This window comes from Camponotus floridanus, unplaced genomic scaffold (genome assembly GCF_003227725.1).
Source record: "Camponotus floridanus strain SB8 unplaced genomic scaffold, Cflo_v7.5 scaffold33, whole genome shotgun sequence".
Taxonomy (NCBI): Eukaryota; Metazoa; Arthropoda; class Insecta; order Hymenoptera; family Formicidae; genus Camponotus; species Camponotus floridanus.
In genome coordinates, this window is record NW_020229470.1 from 1,566,422 (window position 1) to 1,587,300 (window position 20,879).

General features: G+C 39.7%; 1 protein-coding gene across 1 annotated transcript in view; it reads right to left on the minus strand.

The window, feature by feature from the left end:
- The window catches only part of LOC105248862, an 80,738-nt gene that overhangs the window by 24,347 nt on the left and 35,512 nt on the right, over positions 1-20,879 (minus strand). The window lies entirely within an intron of this gene.

The window sequence follows — 20,879 nt, forward strand, 5'->3', positions numbered from 1 at the left end:
CGTGACTCGAGGGAGTGGAAGGAGGGGAAGAAGAGCGTAATTCTCGTGCGTGTGTGCGCACCCTTCGATGCGAGCAGTGCTGGGTGTGTACGACGAGGGTGAGAAAATCGCTAAAAGGGTTGGCCCCTTCGTTCGTTGTGCACGCGGCCGAGCTGTCCCGAGGGACAGCGCCATGTACCTGTTGGAGCTCCCGACAGACCGCTGCCGCTATTAGGTATCCCGGATTCCTTCCCGGAGACACGTCCCCGTGGATCAAACACGCTCCATGTTGCGAAATGCAGATTGGGAAATACAAGAATCGGCGACAGAGAGTTATTCCTGACGCGCGGCAATTTTAAGTGTTTTTCTAAATGTAATGTTTCTTCTTCTCTCCCTCTCTCCTTCAATAATATAACATAAAAAAGAGAGAGAGAGAAACTTGAGATGCAATTAGCCAAAATGTAAAAATCGCTAATAAACGCATTTCAAAGAGGATCCACGGATTCCTGTATAGTGTTTTTATGAATCGCGGGATCAAACGATTGCTCAAGGAGGAACGATGCGCGGAAATATTTTCATCTCGCGATTATACGCGAGCTGCATTCGCGTCGAGTGAAATTACGAAACGAAATAACCGCGTAAGAGCATTAACGGGGCGATAAAACTTTATGCACGATGCGCTTCATCGGCTTCGTAATTAGTGCCGCCAAGTCGCGGGGCAACGCGAAAAGGAGAGACGCGAGGAAGGCATCCTTTCATTCTTGAACACGATAATAATACACCATGAAAATAATTGCAGATCGCTAAACGACGCCATGATTGCTCTCTAACCGGTTGAGGCGCGAGCTCGCGAAACAATATACAATATCTATGCGGCTTAATAGCTCGCTATTTTCTCACCTTGTATTATCCGACAAATTTGTCGCTTTACAAAAAGTTTATCGGCGAGAAAAATTGTCACCCGTTGATGACCCGTTGACGCGTAAACTTTTTAGAATCTCGTAATTTCGCGTTGAAAAGTTGCAACGAGAAACGCGACAATTCCCTCTTTCGGAGCATTTCTCGCCACGTCGACTCGATAAGATTCCAAAATTGGGGAAAATTTACAATCTAATTTGAGTGAAAAAAATGTTGAAAGATTTTCAATTCTTATTAAATAGATCGAAACAAACGACAGATCGTAAACACGTCCGTGTTTTTTTTTTTACATATAGCCCAATTGCGAATGCAGCCGGTCACCGGTTAACCGAGCGCGAAAGGGGGACGAGCGAAAAGCGAAACAATTCGTCGACGCTGCGGCGACGTTGCGTACATAGTTGATTTGCGGATCGGCCGTTTTTCCGATTTTCCTCCCATTCTCTCGCGAGCGCACCGCGGCGTTTTGATTTCAATCACATTCGGCTCGCAAACACGGATCGGCCCTCTCTCTTCTTCCTTCCTCCTCTCTTTTTCTCCGTTCCGATGGAACAAAAAGCCGCGGTTGGCGGAGCGACAGAGACGGAGGAGGAGGAAAAGGAAAACGGATGAACGGAGAAGGGGGACGAGGGGACGAGGGGGAGGCAGAGTTTAATTTTTCGCATTCTCGCTCCTCCGTTTCCGTGCGAATTTTCATTCCATTTCGCGCGACCACCCGGCCCGTTATTTCATTTGCGGAGAATAGTCGAGGCTACCTTACACCGGCGACGCTCTTTCCTTTCCGCTCCTCTCCGGTACACCGCTTTCTCATTCTCCGCAGCTTCGTTTGCTATTTTTTATTCGCTCCAACGCGACGCGGATAAAGAGTAAAGTACTTTTCGAGCGACCGCGAACCGCTGATTTTTCCGCGACATTAACGCGACAATAATTATGCTGGCTTTTTAACATCATAATTCGATATTACGCGACGAGAATTACCAATGTTATTCCCGAAAAGTGGAAACAAAAGAGGAAACGTAATACACCCCTCGCGGTTCTTTCCGCGCAGTAAGATTGGTCATGCTTGTTTAAAAGATACATTTTTTTTATAAAGATCAACTTTTAATATCGCAAACTATCTATTTAAACTTATACATTCTCTTTATTTCTCTAATACAAAGTCTTAGACTCGATTAGCGTAAAGTAAAAATTAATGTAATTGTAACAAAAATGTCAAAAATTTATTCATTATCGTCCCTGACACGAAATCCACCGGCCCTCGAATAATTACAAAGACTCAATCTTTCGCAATTTTCTATCGAAACGTCAAATTCCCTGCGCGTACTGAAAATTGTATGAAATTCGACAATTTTTAATAACATATTAATTATATGGCAGAAAGAGAATTTGTCTCTTTCAATAAATTTTCTTGCCGTTTCACTCTGTTATTACTCTTTAATTATATAATAAAAAAAGTATGTTTAGCTAACGTTACGTTATAAATACATTGTTTTAACTCGCTAGATTTAGTAGCGAGTCGTTAAAATTGCAGCAATAATATCTCACAATTTTTAAAAACAATTGTCGCATATATGCGACAAAATGCGGCATTATTATTTTCTTCGCTGTAAACGCACAAACGTGGCGCATACTGCCATGCGGACCAAAGCGAGGGGTCAAATGCGCGATGCACGAACGAGCCGATTGTGATCCCCGGCGTTTCTCCTGCCCTCGAGGGCTTCCGCCGTTGGGTTTCCGTCCATTGCATTCGTGTACGCGGGTGCAAACGCAAGCGCGACAGTACGTATGTATATCGGGTAACCGCGAGCGAGTATAGCCCAGAGGTTCTCCATTCATGTGATCCATTTGCGTAGTTCCCCTCCCAAGTTTGGCGAGTGATCCGCGCGCCAAACAGATTTTGGATTTATGAGGATTTCCCACCGCGACGCTTCATTTCTGTCAAAATCTCGCGGAATATGGTTTACCCGGCTGAATGCGATCGATCGACGAGCCTCCAAAATCGTGCGATTTTATATTCGCATGCATGCGTGTGCGGGTGTGGCGAAATTTGCGTAATACAGTTTTATCGTATGCACAATTTTGACATTTATTATTAAGATATTATTTACCGTACGCTTATAAAGCAATATTCGTTACATTATTTTTCCTTTTTGAAGGAAAGATCATGTTCCGTGTAATTTTGCAATTTAGAAACGCAATCGCGTTAGTTAAGAGTCGCTGGCGCGATAGCGCGCTACAATGTATCGATGATGCATCAAGTGACACATGCATCGGTGGATGCGCGTGCACGCGTGCATCGTTAGATGCGTATGATCGCGTATCCGATGGGCGCGGGTCTACACGTGTGTTTACACACCGGATCGACCCCCGATCGTTTTACACGACCGGGCTTAATCCCGGTACGATAGAACGGTAGCCGGTCAATCCGCTATTAAACGCGAACAATGACATTTCGGAGTTTGTTAGTGGTATAAATCTCGTCTATACGTATAAATAATTTTTTTTTATTTGTGTGATGAAATTGATCGATTAAGATTCTAGGATCTCTTGGGCACTGAAATTGGTAAAATTTCAACAGCTTAATTTCAATAAATCATATGTAAGATCGTAGCGAGTTTACTTTACATTTAGCTCAACTTGATTACTTGATTTAAAAGAATTAAAGTATCGAATGTAAATGCCGTTTTTAACCATTTGAATTATAAATAGCGCGAAACCATCTTGACGAGCTAAAATGACGACAGAGCATTCGATAAAATGCTCGATGCGATGTAAAAATAGATAGCTATCGGTATAAATTTCATCGTATAAATTCGTATAATTCGCTTAATTTGCAAATTAAAGTCGTCACGCGAGTCCTGGAACATTGTAATTCCGTCGCACGCTATTTTCCAGGATCGTATCGCGGCAGCGAACGAATCGAACGTGAATGTCGTTTCCGCTACCCGCGCGTGCTATCTCATTATTAGAATGGCAGTGTCGCGGTCCCCCGAGGTCGACGTGCTCGACGAAGGCGGCACCCGAAGGTAAGAAAAGTCGCATCTTACGGTTCTCACTACTGTGCGCGCGAGTGTTATAGTTTTCATTAAAAAAAAGAGAAAGAGAGAGGAAGACAGTCCATCCGCTTGTTTCACGTAATTGTCATGTTCCGATCTTGTTGGCGTGCACCGCTTTCCAAGAAACCTCTTCCGTCATAACTTTCATCGACATTTCTACCGACATGCACATGTAAAGTCCGGAAGAATCTGCATCTTTAGAGAACGTACTGATTTACATGTAATTTTTATTTGAATGACTATCTAGTATATATAAAATCTGATATGTATAAAATGTGTAGAAATTTAAGAAAAACAATAGAAATTTATATAATATAATATTTGTGCTGATAATATTTCCCCTGTCGCAAAGATTTCAAATTGAGTGAGAAAAAAAATGTTAAATATGCATGGATCTATTATTTGTTCGTCACCTTTCAATCTACAAAAACCTTAAATTTTTATTTAATATAATAGCTCTAAATTCAGTAACTCTGAAAATGTCTTCTGTCGCGAAAGGCAATCAATTGCAGAGTAGCGTTCACATGATGCAAGATTATTTAACAAAATTGAATGTTGCCGCCGCAATATCCGAAAATCAGTTGCTTTTTGCATTATTTAGATAGGAAAGCCGAGAAGATTGGGTTGACGATCCTTTTGCGCACGCGCGGAAAGGGAAGAATAATTTTTCTCTTCCATGAGCTTCCCTTTTTTTACACGGCACGGACCTTGCAAAGAGGGGAGCGTTCCTTGATAAAGTTGAGCGCGCTGGCAGATAAAGAGGGCGTACTGTGGGAGGGTGAACAACGGGAAACGACATTATTCCTCTTCTCTCCCTGCTTTTTTCTTTTTTTCCAAGGAAGGAAGTAACGTTTCTTGGAGCAGAACCGTTGATTCCGCCCTTTCCAGACCGCTCGAGCGAAAACCATTAGCAATTTTCTGTCGGACGAAGCAGCTAGGAACCAGGGTTGGTATCGGTTGACCGATTTCACACTTCCGTCACGGCAAAGTGCCGATTTTACGACTAGAGACATCATGCGCTTTTCTTGTTGCTTTACCAGATACTGCTATAACAACACACAGCGCGATTGCAAAAGCCAGATACTTTAAATAAAAAGTAAATCAAAAGGAAAATTTTGGTACGCATAATTCGGGAATTAATAAACACTGATCACGTTGGAGAATTTGTTAAAATATTTCATTAATTTTTAAAAATGTTATCAAACAGAAAATGTGAAAGAATTGTACTAAAACTCTCGATTTGTCGTCAAGTATATTATTGTAAGGAAAAGGATTGAAAGAAAATTAATTAAGGAATTAATTATTTAAATTTCACCGCGATAAAATATTCCATATACGAACGCGATACTAAAACTTGGACTAAAACAAATTCAATTTCACAGGATCGATTAACGGCACCGTCGGCGATCCGAGATTTCTCTCCGAATCCTTCCTCTCGAGAACAAACCTTGAACGAATTTTCCGAGGATCGACTCCCGTGCTATGCAACCTCGAGAACTTTCATTACGAAAGTTCGCCCCGATCAGAGAGCCGATGCGCGCGTCGCGGGTATGAGGGTGCTAGGGTGTAGGCGAATACGAGCGCGTCGACCTGTTTCATTTCCGTACGCGAGCAAGCCGGAAGCGAGCGAAGGTCGATACCCTTTTCCGATAGGGCAATTCTGGTCGATGCCAACGACGACACGTTTTCGCCCCTCAAGTTGAACGAATCTTCTTTCCATTTTATTTTACATCTCCGACGTCTCTCTCCGTCCAGGTGGAAAAATATAATATTAATAAATTTTGATTAAATAATTCTGATCAAACTAATAATGTATAATTAAAGAAATTTGTTTCCAACTACTTTTTACATTTTTTCTGCGTTGCATCTCTTTAATATAAATAGTATATATATTATTATTAGAAGTTATTTATTTAGGTACAATTTTTTTTTTAATTCACAAATTGACAAATTTCGATATTTTCATTTAATTTTATGCGATTATATGTATATCTTTTTATAGGTATACTCTCATTCGAAGAAATTATCTTGTCTCAGAGTAATAATTTTATTTTTCTTTCATTTTTCCTCTCTTCTTTTATTCGAAGCGGCATAACAACGATGGAATAGGGGGTTACTAGGGGGAAACTAGTTGTCTCGCTTTAGACTCGGCATGATCTCAACCAAACCCCTGGCTTTACTTCCTTTTCGTTCTACAACCCCTTCAGCAAAAGAGCCCCGTGCAAGGGGTAGTTGCGGGATAGTTGGAGAGGATCGAGAGGGCAATATGTTCCCGAGAAGCCTTCAATTTCCTCTATACAACTCTGCCATGACACCCGTTTCGGAAAACTACCGGCGAATACTTTCTTCTCCTTCTTTCTTTTTACAAAGAGAATTTCCTAACATTTCAAAAGCAGATTAATAGCAGATAACTATTCCAACGTTTCAAGATATTAAATAAATGAGATTATAATAATAAATAATACGTTTATTATAAGCTTTTGAAAAAATTTCTCGTAGCTCAATTTTATGTTTAATCCAAGTAAAATTCCAAACGAGAAAGAATCCTTTCTAACATTGTGGAACGAATTTAAAGAGTAATTAGTAGCGACTAACGATCTGGAAAAATCGAAGTTAACCCTGCTCTCTCCCTCTCTTTTTGTTTCTCTCTCTCTCTCTCTCTCTCTCTCTCTCTTAGAAACTATTCCGAGTAATCGAATATTTAGCTGGCTCCCGCGACGTCATCGGCACTAATTAATATTAACGATCCGCTATGTCGCCAGGGTCGCGAACATCGACCGATCTCTCGAAGCTCCCCCGACTCGTAGAGTTCCGTCGAGAACTCTACGAACGGCCGTAAAGCTGAAGATGGATTGATTATGCCTTCTAAGTGTGGTACATCTTTCCCCCGGGCTGTCTGTGAATTTGTAAAGTCAGAAAAGAGATAAAGGACCTGCCAGAGGAAAATAAACTCGTCGATGCCGCGCTAGCAAAGATTGCGCTATAAATTTACGGAAATTCGTAGATAGACTCACCTAGAACGAAATAGATTTCAAGGCATATCCATTTTGCACAGACAAATGCACGCACGCAGCAAAATGCTTGAAAATTTATAACCGAGAATCTCTTTCTCTTAGAAATCGTAATTTTATCTTATCGATAATCTTATCGGCATATTTTTATAATTGTAAATAATTGATTAACTCAAATATATATATAAATGACAATTATTCATTGTAGGAAAAGATGAAAATATTTTGCAAGGAAATTTAAATAAATTCTGAATAGAAATGTCAAAAATAACAATCTTATAAATCTCTGTCTTTATTTCGAATAAACATTTAAAAATAAAATGAAATATATTTTAACATATTTTTGTGCAATAAATATGTGCGAATGTGTAAAATAAACCTGTAAAAGGCATTCTTCGTAGTCAAAAGCTTCGAGCCAAATTAACATCAATTCACGCATACACAAAGCAAGTATGTATTTGTCGACAGTGCCACGTCAGCGCTCGTGCTTCTCTCTTCATCTTGACACACATATGAGAGGATGTATGTAAGTCGCGGTGAAAGAAAGAAATATGAGGCCAATCGCTTCTTCCGATAACAAAAGTCGACTTGAAACGAAGGCCCTCAAGCGCGTTCAAACACTGAGCAATCGATATCGACAGCCACGTGATTCGCCGAGTGATCCTATACACATCTATCTGCTTTTTAAACACTTTATAAGTGTCCGTGTTTCTATGCCATTCTCTCGACAAATAGCAAAAGACTCGATTAGAAATGTTTGCGAGACGAGATCCACGATGAAAGATTAAAAGACAGGATATTTTTCGATTATCGCAAATAAAAGACGACAATTGCTGCAATTATAGCAAATCCATGTTTATCCGCATGATCATTTTTTGCCCGCCATTGTTCCGGCAAATTTTATTCGTTCGTTAGAACGAGCTTTCGTGTGCTCGCGGATCATTTCGCGCTAGTGGTTTGTGATAAGTAAGGTAAAGAAATCGTCAAGATCTCGTCGGCTCTTCCCTGGATATTTCTCTCGCGGGAAAACTTGCTCCCAGGTAACGTACGATAAACTCCAGAGGGCGAAGATTAACCACGACCACGAAAACTTTTCATAGCCAAATACATATCGCTTCTAGATATTCCGTTTACGAAAGAGAAATGCCGATAACCAAAAGCAGGGTGAAATTAACGCGAACATTAATGAAAATGCAACACAAACCATGCAAAAAAACGAAAAAGGAAAAAGAAGAAAAATCGCTTACATAAATTATCCATTTTCAAGGAAATATTTCTTTATCTCTTTCAACTAATTAAACTATTCAATTTCCATTTTTTTAAATTTTTCTCTATCGGTCATATTTCAAGCAAAAAAACGACATAATTTTCAATGCATCATGAATAATGACTACAAACGTTCAACAAACATCGCGCTTCTCGGCCAAAAACACCATAATTTTTTCTAAATGTGAGAATAAAGACGCGAGCTACGGGGTGAACATAATTACTCCGAGAAGACTCTAATGCTCTCTAATAATGTCTGATCCGTCAGCGAGGAGAGGGCAAAGAGACAAAAGAGAATGAGAAAGAGAGCGCGGTTCAGAGGCCATTTTGCGAGATTAATCCAGCCAAGAGAGATCAGGAAGAATTTCAACTTCTGTTCCGACTCCCTCGCGGAAACCCCCGTATTATCCTATATCTTTCCCTCCTCTCTTCTTCACCCATCCCCTCTCTCCTCTCTTTCTTTCCCACTGTTTCTGAAAGACATTTTTAATAAAGAATCCCGTCCGAGATCTCGACTTATCCGTTGGTTCAGCGAGAGACAGATACCTACAGCATCGGCCGGCTCCGAGGGCCACCCTTCGATTCCTCTCGTTTTCTTACTCCCTTCCTCTCCCACGACTCTTCCTACCCTCCACATGCCGCTGTTGGAACCTTCGCTTCGTTTATCCGCTCCCTTCGTCCATCCATTCTTCCATCTTCTCGAAAGAAAGAAAAAGAGAGGGAACCAGCTGCTGCTCTTCCAACGGGCAAACGACGCGGATCGAGATTTAAAAGCCGCATTTTCCGCGGAAGAAAAGCGGCCCGACTGCTTAAAGCGAGCAAGAAGAAAAACGCGCCTCTCGCGATCCTCTTCAAGTTGCTCCTTTTCCTACTTCGAGGAGGGACGGAGAAGCTTTCTTCGTCTTCGCGTTGACGCGACGGAGATGTATCCGCGAAGGAGAGAGAGAGACACAGTCTTAATCACTCGTCGCTCTCTCGAGAAACACATTTATCCGCTAAACTCCGACAGGAAATCCCGGCATTTATCTCGCTTCTAGACATTCACGTCTCTAGACTTTGTACGCGCGTCCTCCCCGAAATCCTCGACGTAAGACAACTTTACGTAATTATTTTTGTTGAAAAAAAAACCAAAACAATACACATATATATGTATATCTTTAATATCTTTATAATATTAATATAAGGGAAAATGCAATAATTTCTATTTCAAATATCGTGCTATATTTTTTCTCGCCACGTGTACTTCGCAATCGGAACAATCAATATTGTTTTGTAATGAGAAATAAAACAATAGACAACGTTATATAAGAGCAAACCGTATATAAACTACTTCCTTTAGGTCATTAAATGTCACCGAGTGTTATGCCCCGAAAAGTCATCATATCCATGTAATTAACATCATTGACGCCTCCATCGTTACTTTATAAAAATTTTTCGCATAATTTTGCTTAATATGAATCGCAAAAATGATAAGGGTGAAAAGAGTGAAAAAACTAGCACGGAAGTGAAAAAGCAGAGTAGGTATAGGTAGGTACGAAGAGCGGGAAGGGAAGGAGGGAGAAGGGAAAGAACAGCGCAGAGGGCAAAGTTCGGGACGATCGGCGAACCGGAAGCGATCCCGGGGGATGGAAATAATCATGGTCGATGCTCTCGGCTAGCAATCGGCAGCCTCGTTACTGGTCCCGAGTCGTTAATTAACCGCGATTACGGGGGCGACGGTGCGTGCGAGGGAGCACCCTGTTGGACGGCTCCACCACCGCCACCGCCAACGGCACAAGATCGTTGGTCGAGTTTGCGCAAGCTTGCAACAAGCGCGAGCAGTTGCTCGGCCGTGAAATCATTACGCCCGGGTATTTAACGCGGATGAAGCCCCTTCATTAATTCCCATCGGCTCGACTGTCTTTGACTCGTATCCCGAGAGTATGCGATTAGCGCGGATGTGCGTGCCAAAGGGTGGCTTATAATTCGTGATATTAGTCTTGTAACGTGAGATAATCCGCAGGGAAATGCGCGCTAATATGTGAAAGCGCTTTGATTTCTCAAGTTATTCTCGTCTCTTCTCGCAAAAAAGAGCTTTTTGAATGGAAACAACAAAGCAACTGTATAAACATGTTTAAAGAGTATATTTCTAAGAAAAATCTATTGAAGAAAACGAAATTTATGGAACAACATCTTCCCATAATTCTAAGATATTCCCTTCTTATCAATCGCGTTTACTGTTGCTGCATCTTCTATTTATAAATATTTCCAATAGTCATAAATAACATGAAAAGCTGGGGAGACATGGTTTTTTAAAGATATACTTCTTTTGCAATACTTTAAAAAGAACGGAAATGCGTAAGGAATGTTTATGCGATTCAAGATTTAAAAATACTACTTTTTAAAAATTCTACTTAAAAATATTACTTTTTAAAAATTCATACGATATTAAGCGCACAATGAGTTAGTGATTTTGACGACTCGTATAAATAATTAAAATTTATAATAAAATTCACATTTGCAGGGTCACGATCCGATCTGGCATTGTACGTTTCCTGTTGGATAAATATTTTATAATTTATGCAAATGCGAGTGATAAAATATTATCGTTTATATAACGTTTATATAGGATAAGGCACGTTAAAACTCAAATTATTTTCGGATAATTTTTATATTATCTCATACTCTTTTATGAACGTCCATCGTGTCATCTTTATGACATAATCATCTTTATGACAAACGACCATGTAACGACGCGTGCAGCTGCAATTGCTTAATCTCGCATACTTGAGATTGTCTAACAGTTTCGCGCAATCATATTCGCATAAGTGCACGGCAAGATAATATTCCGTAATTATTTTTTTCCAAGAGTTTTCCACCCCCTCTTCCAATCCTTCGAGCTAATGAATTGACAAAGTATTAAGAAAATTATTCGCTTGATTTCATCTGCCACTGATGATATTTTAACGAATTTTATGTACATATTAGAAATATATGAATTTATATCGGAATATATTTTCGATATGTTTAAATACATGTGTTTCAACATTACTGACTCCGTGCGTATTTTTCATAATTTCTCATTACATTGAAAACACAAATTCCTGCTTTTTTTTATCAGATTTCAATCATCAATCAACAATTAATGCATTGCCAAGTCGCAATGAATATAAACGCATATGATCTAATCATTTTAGAATGTTCGCGAGATAGACCTTTCGCTGTATCGTTCAACAGTTTAACCGGAAGTGCAAGTGTTGATTCGACGTTAAAACAAACGCAACGATGCACGCGTCACGTAGTCGGGCCGAAAATAACTCGCGTGCACATGCATCTTAACACGTGTGCTCCTTCGCGTGAGTTGACATGTCTGTCAGCCTCGCACTTGGAAACTTATATAAGATAGGATCGTATAAGCGTGTTAGCTCGATATTTATTCATTATATGTATATAATCCATTTTTTAAATAGAACTCTTAATATCTCAACGCAATTAAAATGTAGATATTACAATATTAGCTCGTCTATTGTATAAAAACAGGATACATTTATTCATAGTCATCTTATGGACGACTCGATAATCAGTCGTGTTACAAAAAATCATAAACGATTGATTAACCATCATACTTGTAATTGAAATCATGCTATATGATAGAATAATGAACGATGCAAAAAAGAATATTTAATATGCAAGATAATGTTGGAATGTGTTTATTGTATATCGTAAATATATTCTAAACAAAATATGTAATAATAATATTATATGTACAATATTAATTGTACATTATTCAATAACATTTATAATCTCCTTGGAGGAAAAGAATTTATGCATTTGACTAGTCGATCTTTTTTTTACTTTTATGTAAATTAGAAAATTGCTTATTATTTTATATTAAATTGGATAGGGCAATTTGCATGCAATTTTATTTCTTATTATAACGACAAGTTATTCCCGAGCAAGGCTGTAAATATATAAGTTTTACAATTCACGAGAATTACTTATGTAAGTCATATTTCTGAATGCGCGTTGAATTCGCATCGAGACGTTCGAGACTATTTGGAGAAGCGATACAAAGTAAGAATCCAGGGGGCAAACGCCAAACGCCGTCTAGAGCGCAGTTGCGTGACGCGACTCTACGCATGTTACGCACGGGGTTAAGTGGTGTGTCATCCGGATACTTGACCCGCGCGATCAATAAAACCAGAATTCAAGCGAAAAATTCTCACTCGGTAGCGTGAAAATCACGTGCAAAATTAATAATCGCAATATCGATTCTATCAATATATAATTATTCATTTTGAACGATAAATTTTGTTCAAGACACTATGCTTTATGTATGTCTTTTTTCTAAATAATTGTATATTTATATGCATTTAATTTGTAAATGTCCAATGTTTAATTACAAAATGCTTTCATAAACAATTTTAGCAGAATACGTTAATTAAAGTAGTTTGTACCGTTTCTGATTTAGCTCTAACTATTTAATAGTGCGAGTTCATTTTTTTATGTCATTTACTCTTAAAGTTTTAACCCTGACATGTTCAAAGTTCGAGTTTAATATTCGTTTTTGAACACTCCCTAGCACAGGACGATGCGCATACCAAAATATTTACCGAGATTCTCCCGTTAATTTTGATGCGAACGAGTTTTCATAATGAAAATCTTGTCTACGCAGAGCTTTGAAATTTTAAACGAGTTGAGTGTTCTCGATTACTTTCGGACTGAAATGTTACCTTACGCTAACACGATGCTTTTCCGGGACAAAATAATGAAAATCTCATGCATAAATAAAAATTATTTCAAGTCAAAAATAAATTAAGATATCCTATTAAAAGAATGAGAATAATTTGCAAAAAAGAGATTACAAAAAATGTTATATACGAAATATTTGCAAGAAAAAGACTATATTTTTGAATGCAAAAATTGATAAGGCAAAACGGGAGAAAATTGAGAAATCTAGTCGATTCTCTCTTTTGCCCCTTTCCCGACGTACACTTTAGGTTAAAGTCGAGTTGACAGCCACACAGTCGAGTTAAGCTGCTCTTTTGTCGCGAGAGATTTCGCGCTGGTCATAATTGGATTACGTGGCGCACACGTCGCTTTCTACCATTCATCTTGCTCTCTCTCTCTCTCTCACCCCCTCGCTTGTTCTCTCGCCGACCGTAGTAGACGAGGCATCGACATTCGGGGTAATCGAGTTTGCGCGGACGTCGCCGCTGCCATGGTCGCGGACGCTTTGTCGTTAGTAATTGATTTATATAGCGCGCCTTTGATGTCGACCCGCCCCTTCGACGTCGTCGACGTTCCACGTGGAAATGCGACGTCTCCGGAGTATAATGTTATCGGAGACGACGCGGCCCGATGTAAATTGCACGAGTAACCGGCGCGTCTTGAAACTCGATAGATCAGTTATCGGGAAAGCGAACTCGCCGACTATCCGCCTCACATTTTGCGCGATAAAACGTTTTCACGAGAAATGTACACGCGTACATTTCTTCCTAATTGATTACGAATTATCAGAAATTTCAATATATTTCATGGCATCTGTACTATCTCATATAAATTTTTATCGCAAATGAACATAATTTTCATATCCTTTTCCATTCTTATATCATAAAGTGCGCAAATTTGCATTACTTGAACATTTGCACAGAGTAAGCGGTTCTCGGAACGTTTACTACTGCACATACTATTTTTCTCTCATATGGTTAATGATAGAAAATTTACTCGCATTAAAAGCTATCGAAAGTTACATTTTTGCTTTACATTAAAAAATTTAATTTTCATCGCAATATCCTTATTATATCGTTATCCGATATTTCGCGTTCCAAGGAACTCGGTCGCGAGCGTTGCAAGAACCTAGAATCAAGTGTTCTTAGCGGGACCCAAGGAGCCGTAGTAACCGTTATCTTCCGTCATTTTATCGACTTCGCAGAAAACTCCTCTCTCTCTCTTTCTCTCGCGGACACGTCGGCGGAAAGAAAGGCCGTCGTCGCATGGTCAATCGTCGCGGTAAATCCAACGAAACAAGGACAGCGGCATGCGACGAGAAGAGTTCCCGGGAAAGCATTTCTAAACCGAGCCGCTCGTAAAAGCGCAAAACTCATCACATACGTTTACGATCAATTACGGTTTAGGAACGACAATAGCGGCGAACATAATCGGACCACGCGTTTGTTTTGCGGCGTAAACAGCTGTACACGGTGAGTAGAGGAAGAGACGGTTGAATTAAATTTAACGCGTTTCCACACGTCTCTCGTCCAACGTTTCACGTCGTCAAACTGCACGCTCGCGGTTTTAACTCTTCCACTTTGGAAGAAGCATAATAAACGTGTGTGGAGTATTTTTTTCATCCATTCGCTTGTCAAGATAAAACAAGACGCTGAAAAATATTCCGAAAGAAGAGGTACATGAATCATTGATGAAAAGAGAATAAATAAAAAGACAAGTGCTTGTTTTAACCTTCGTTAGTCGTGATCGTTTCAACTTTGTTAAGCAAATTCCTATCAGCTGCCTTTTAACGAGTTTATTTTGACGGAGCGGAAAAAAGGGATAGACAATGGCTTAAACGTGATCGTAGGCCGAATCAATTTAGCGGTGAATCCGCGGTGCAAGTCCCGAGGAAGAGGCTTTCATACACCGAGAAACTTGACGCGAATGTGCGTGCAACTCGACGAGTGTGCGAGCGAAGGCGCGCACGCGGCTGCGGGATGATTATGGAGAGCGATGAGGCCAGGGAGCAAGTTTAACAGGCTAGCAAGCCGATGACTCGGAGTCACAACGCGCGCAGCGGGGTCAACGAGTGCCAATTGGGGCCAACCGTGTCAAACGACGGCAATAGGCTGTTGGGAAACAAACGTCGTTGTGCTCCCGTCGACGGACGAGAGTTTGGCTCGAGAAACCGAGAGAAAAGCGAGCGAGAACTGGCTACGAGTTACTTATTCCAGTAACGAGCCGTGATATAACTCTGCGAGAGATTACTTTGCAAAGTGTAGAAATTATACTTGACATTCTCTTCTTGCTCGTATGTATAATAATTAAGGAAAATTTGCGAAAAAGCTCTCTTTGAATATTTCAGTCTTTCCATTCCGTGCAATGAGTTTAAAATATTTATAGGACCGTGTCCTATGGAATGTATACTTTAAGACTGCGAGATAAAATATGATTTCCGATTTAAAATTGAAATAATCCACAGATTTTTAATTTTGAGATTTATACTACATTGTTGATTCTTTATATATATAAATACTCTCTAATAATGGAATAAGACGGAATTTTGACGTCTCTATAGCATGTGCAAATAAAATTAAAGAGGATCAAAGGGTGCGGAATGTCGGGACGGAAATGACGGTGCAAGAAGCGAGGAAACGGAAAGATCAAGAGAAAATGAGAGAAGAGAATCTTCCGCGACGCGAGAATCCCAATATTAATCTAGCAACCGGCAAAAGTAATTATCCGTCGTTTATCTGCCAGCGACAGTTCGTTTAGATAGTCCGTCCCGGTTTGATTTCACCCTTGAATCCTCACAAAGCGTCCTATTCCAGTTTATTATTCTCTCTGTTCCGCTTTTCGAAACCGTTCAAAGCGAAGACAGTAGGACGCACCGTCGTCGACAAAGATTTTTCAATGTTGATTATCCCGTCTTTCCTCGACTTTCGTGATTTATTATTACTCGCGGTGAGAAAATAATTCGCACAGGGGGAATCGTTGATTTATATTCATCCACCGCGTGGCAAAATTTATAACCTAATAAATATACGATTCGTAACAAACGAACCAATCAATCGATTATACGGTAATAAGTAGCGATGCGATTTGCTCCGATTAAAGGTTATTAAAAATTTGCCCGCGATGGGAAAAGCGTTTCGTAAAATTGTTTATTATAAATCACCAGCCGTTATGAAATGCAATCTCAGTCTGCGCGCCTGTGTTTTTATCGTATCCGTGCAAAACAATGACAATCCAATCGTCGCGCGTAACAAATAATATCGGATTTAACGCGTGCGTTATTATCGCGGCATCATCGCTTTTCCACGTGTTGCATAAATTACAAATTACCGTGCAAAAACCGCGTGCGAAGAGGCTACAACGATCGTTATAATCCGACAGGAGCAACAAACAACGGCGAAAGGGCGATTTCATCGTCCGAATGCGAACGTCGAGGCAACAGCAGCCGCGAAAACTCTCTTCGAGCTCTGACTCGAACGTTCTTACGCTGATCGCAAAACGTCAGATTTTCATATCACGTTTAATCGCGAAAGCTGAAAGAATTTTAAATTCAGGCCAATTTAATTCTTTCAAGAAATCAATTCTTCAAATTACAAGTGTTCGATCGATATTCACGAGCAATGTAATTCTTTATCATAAATAAAGGTAACTCGGACTGAAAATTTTCAATCGATAACTGTAGCATACAGACTTCTCAGGCTTTTACAATAGACGCAAAACATGATGAAGAAACTAAACTAATTACTACTAATTAAAAGTTGTTGACACGGAAACTGCGAAACTAAGCTTGTAAAAAATTCTCACCAATCTCTGATGTCGAATAACGCATGTCCCATCATTTGAGCAACAATTAAGGATTAAAATAAATGTTAATAACGTTTAATGGAAAAATTCCCAAGACAATTTATCCAATTTAATCGTAGCGAGAGATCGAGAGCAAGAATGCCGAAACATTCTCCGATTAACGCCGGTCGAGGGCAGCTTTCGTGTCGACGGCGTTTATATTTCAGGAGGGGAAGGAGGAATGGGGAGAGAGGGGAAAGGGGAAATGGGAAGAGAATATTAATTTCGACGGCTAGCCTGGCTGTGTAATCGATCGGCCGCGCGCGTCCAACGCTCGCGCTCATTAAAATATCCGAGGACTCGCGCGCAGCTTGTACACGGATGGCAAGGGACCGGTTAACATGCGCGGGCCGGACCGCGCATTATTATTAATTAATCCGTTTAGGATTTATAGGACGGATCTCGCCGCGTCGATGTACCGTGTATCACAACATATATATCCCCGATCCAAGCGCCGATGGATGAGCCGAATTTCATCGAGGTTTTTAGGCGCGGTCGATAGACTTATTAACCGTGGAAAATTAAGAAGGTAAATTTAGTTCGCGTCAAGTACGTAATTCTCCCGTAATGAAATATTTCATGCGATGGAATTCATTAATATTACAATAAAACCCAATACCCTTAATTCCGTTTAACGCGCGGAATTTCAAAAGTAATTGTAGCGAAATATTTTTATCGAAGCTAAAATGTAAATATTAATATATATTTACTAAATAATATATATATATATATATATATATATATATATAAATTATAAGTGAGCGGAGCGAATCACAGAGGCGATACCAAACGAGACGTTCTATAAGAATCGAATTTTATCTCTCCTCGATATTTGAGCATGCACGATCAAGCTTTCATGTTTCTCTCGGGTATTCGTGGGTTGAGTTACATCGTGGAGTTTGTAAACGGAAACCCCGAATGAAAGTTTCCTTTGACTCTTCAAGCGCCAAAGTACGCTGAATATCCACTTCGGCGTAAACTTTGGTGCAAACGCGACTAGGGGATCAGTTTTCTTTTCTACTCCAACTTGCGTTTTAAGTCAAAAACTTTATAACCAGCCGTCTATAAACGCGGCCTCTCTCTTCCGAGGGAAGATAGATACGGATAGAGATTATCAAAGTAAAATAAATAAATTTTGCAATTATCGATACCTTATCTCTGATTTGACGAAACAAAATTTTCTTTTTTTCTCAACGAGAAATCCCGTTATATATTGACAAAAACGTCGCGAAATGTTTTTATCGAGACAAAAATATTTAGTACATTCGTGTAACAATCTTGTTATAAAATAGGAGGCATTTTTACAAATTGCTAATTATCAAGATTTTCGTAGCGTGTAAATTTTCCCAGCCGAGCATCATTTCCGACACATCTCGCTTGTTACTCTATTTTGATCTTAAGTCCATTTTTATAATAAAAGTTGAAGGCGGCGAGAAAAAAATCCCCTCGTTTCGCAAGATCAGATACCGTATGCGGGCAATGTGCGTCGGTGCAGCACGGGTGTTGGATGCAACGAACGAAGCGACTGGGAGGAGGAACGTGTCTCGAATATCACGTACATTCGTCGCGTGTACGTGTGGTAAGGAGCGAGATTACGGGCCGCGCTTGTATTCAGGAAGCGGACTAGACGATGCCGATAGCACTGCGGAATCCCAAATCCTGGACAGGTTCCAAGGTATCGTTTGCCGCGCACACGCAAAGTGCGCGCGCAAAACCGCTTCAAGTATCATCAAATGTGCCGTTACCCGCGCGAGAGAGCCATCTCCTTACCTTACGAAAGCTGTCGAGATTTATTCATAACTCAAAGTTACGTAAAAACATGAGAAATTGAGAGAGAGAGAGAGAGAGAGAGAGAGAGAGAGAGAGAGAGAGAGAGAGAGAGAGAGAGAGAGAGAGAGAGAGAGAGAGAGACTATAAATTATGCCAATGCGCGGAAATAATCAATTTTTAAATTAATTAAAAATTAATTAAAAATTAATTAGTTGTCTGAGAGCATTGTGATGTTATCGTGCAGTACGTTCTGGAGATCGGGTGTAAAATTAACGTCAATTAATGAGATTTGCATAATTTATCAGGTTATAATTATATACGAGTTGTTAATAAAAGTGATCCTGGCAGTCTTTTATACACATCTTTTTATTTATTATTATTCGTTTAGAATATATTTGATAAAATTTCATAAATAAAATATAATTTTGCAAGATTTATAACAATTTGTAAACTTGTTATTATTTATTTTATTTGTGGAAAATATTTTGAATCAATTAACAATGAATCAATTAACATTGAATCAATTAACAATGAATTATTAAAAGATAACTAAGAATATATTATGTACGCGCGTGATATTATTATTATTAGAAAGAGGGAAATAATTGACTTTAAACATTCAAGGAATTGCCTGCCCGTAAATGTATTCGAATATTAAAAATATTAGAGCAAATATCCCCCTGGAGTGGAAAGTGCTGCTTCAGCAATCGCGCAATTCCCTGTGAGATTGAAATATCCGGACAGAAATTGCCTCGTTTGAAAGTCCGAGGACTTGTCGGTCAGGTAAGAATTCACAATCGGCCAGCTGGTCGGCAAACAGTGACAAGCCAGCTCTTTAAGCGAAAGATAGAGATTGAGAGGATCCGAATTATCGACGAGAGCAAGAGGAAACGGGAAGTGGAACACGGTCATTTCCACGTACCGGTTTAACGGGTCAGAAACTTCCCTCCTTGGTTTCTCGCTCGCGTGTGTCTAATAAGTGCACCGTGCGATCTTACGATCGTATAAAAGCACTCGCACGTCTAACGGCCAGTGAACAAGAAAAAAAAAAACAACAAAAAGAAACCGTAAAACGACGTACAGAAAGAGGCCAAGAAAAACGTGTCGAAAAAGAACGAAACGTTTGTTTTTTTTTTTCCGTACGGAATCGATCTTGATTACACGTGAGAACAATTTATCATGGAGATAAACTTTTAAATTCAAATAGGTCAAATTGAAAAGAACGCGACCTTTACGTCAGATTCTCGTAGAATTCAGTCGTGATAAAAAGATTAAGCGCAATCCGCGATAATCATTAAAAATCCCGTCCGAATTAACCGATAGTTTGCGACATTCGTGAAGTAGAAAGATAAATTGAACGCTCGCGAAACGAAAGCTCCGAGTAACAAAAATAAAATATATCTCACAATTCAGCTAGTAAAGGCAGCAAGATGAAAAGTCGAGAGAGGAAAGAATTTACGGCATGTCCTGACAACATTGCGTTTCCGGCGAAAGTCGATCAAGTGGAGAAAACCAGAGAAAAGGCGTATGAGACAGAGAGAAGCCGAAAGCTGCTCTCTACGAGAAAAGAAAGCAAACAGTGTCAGAACCAAGAGAGCTCTTCCGAATTCAGCTTAATCCGCAACATTTGCTACCTCCGGAAAAATGAAATTTTTTTTTTCTTTTTTGAATGAATATTTGTCTCTTTCGAAAACATTATCATATATTTTTAAGTATGAACTTGTAGTACAATGTAAAAAAAGTTTATTTCAATTTATAAGTATTTTCCAATTTTTTTCTTCTAACGCGCAACAATAATTGTTAAATCAAAATGACATTTTTAAATATTTGCTCCGATATCAAATTCGTTTATTCGTCGCGCTCATATACTGGACAAATAATATAAATAGTATGCAAGTGTTGATAAAAAAAATCGCGCATGCTTTCTTTTCCATACGAATGATACGAATCAGGCTTTACGCGGTCGAGTAACCGTGCCACATTCCAAAAAAACATCCCTCAATCCCCTGACCAATGTTCGGCGACGAATACTCGGCGATGATGGCGACGCTTTTATGCCGCTCAATAAAGCCGAGACCCGATATCTACGCAATCGTCGAGGATTTCCGGGAATTATGAGCTTTCGCAAGCCATGAAAAGCTCACGAGCTGGTCGACAAAAAATTTTTTGCGACCTCCTTCTGCCTTTTCGTCCTCGCTACCGTAATAAGCGAGCACGAGTGACGCGATCATAACCGCGTATCGCGATCATATAACCAAGCATTTATGCTCGCCTCTCGAATTCTCGAGGTTGAACGTTTCCCAAGAGAGAATCACGAGAGGACATAGGGATA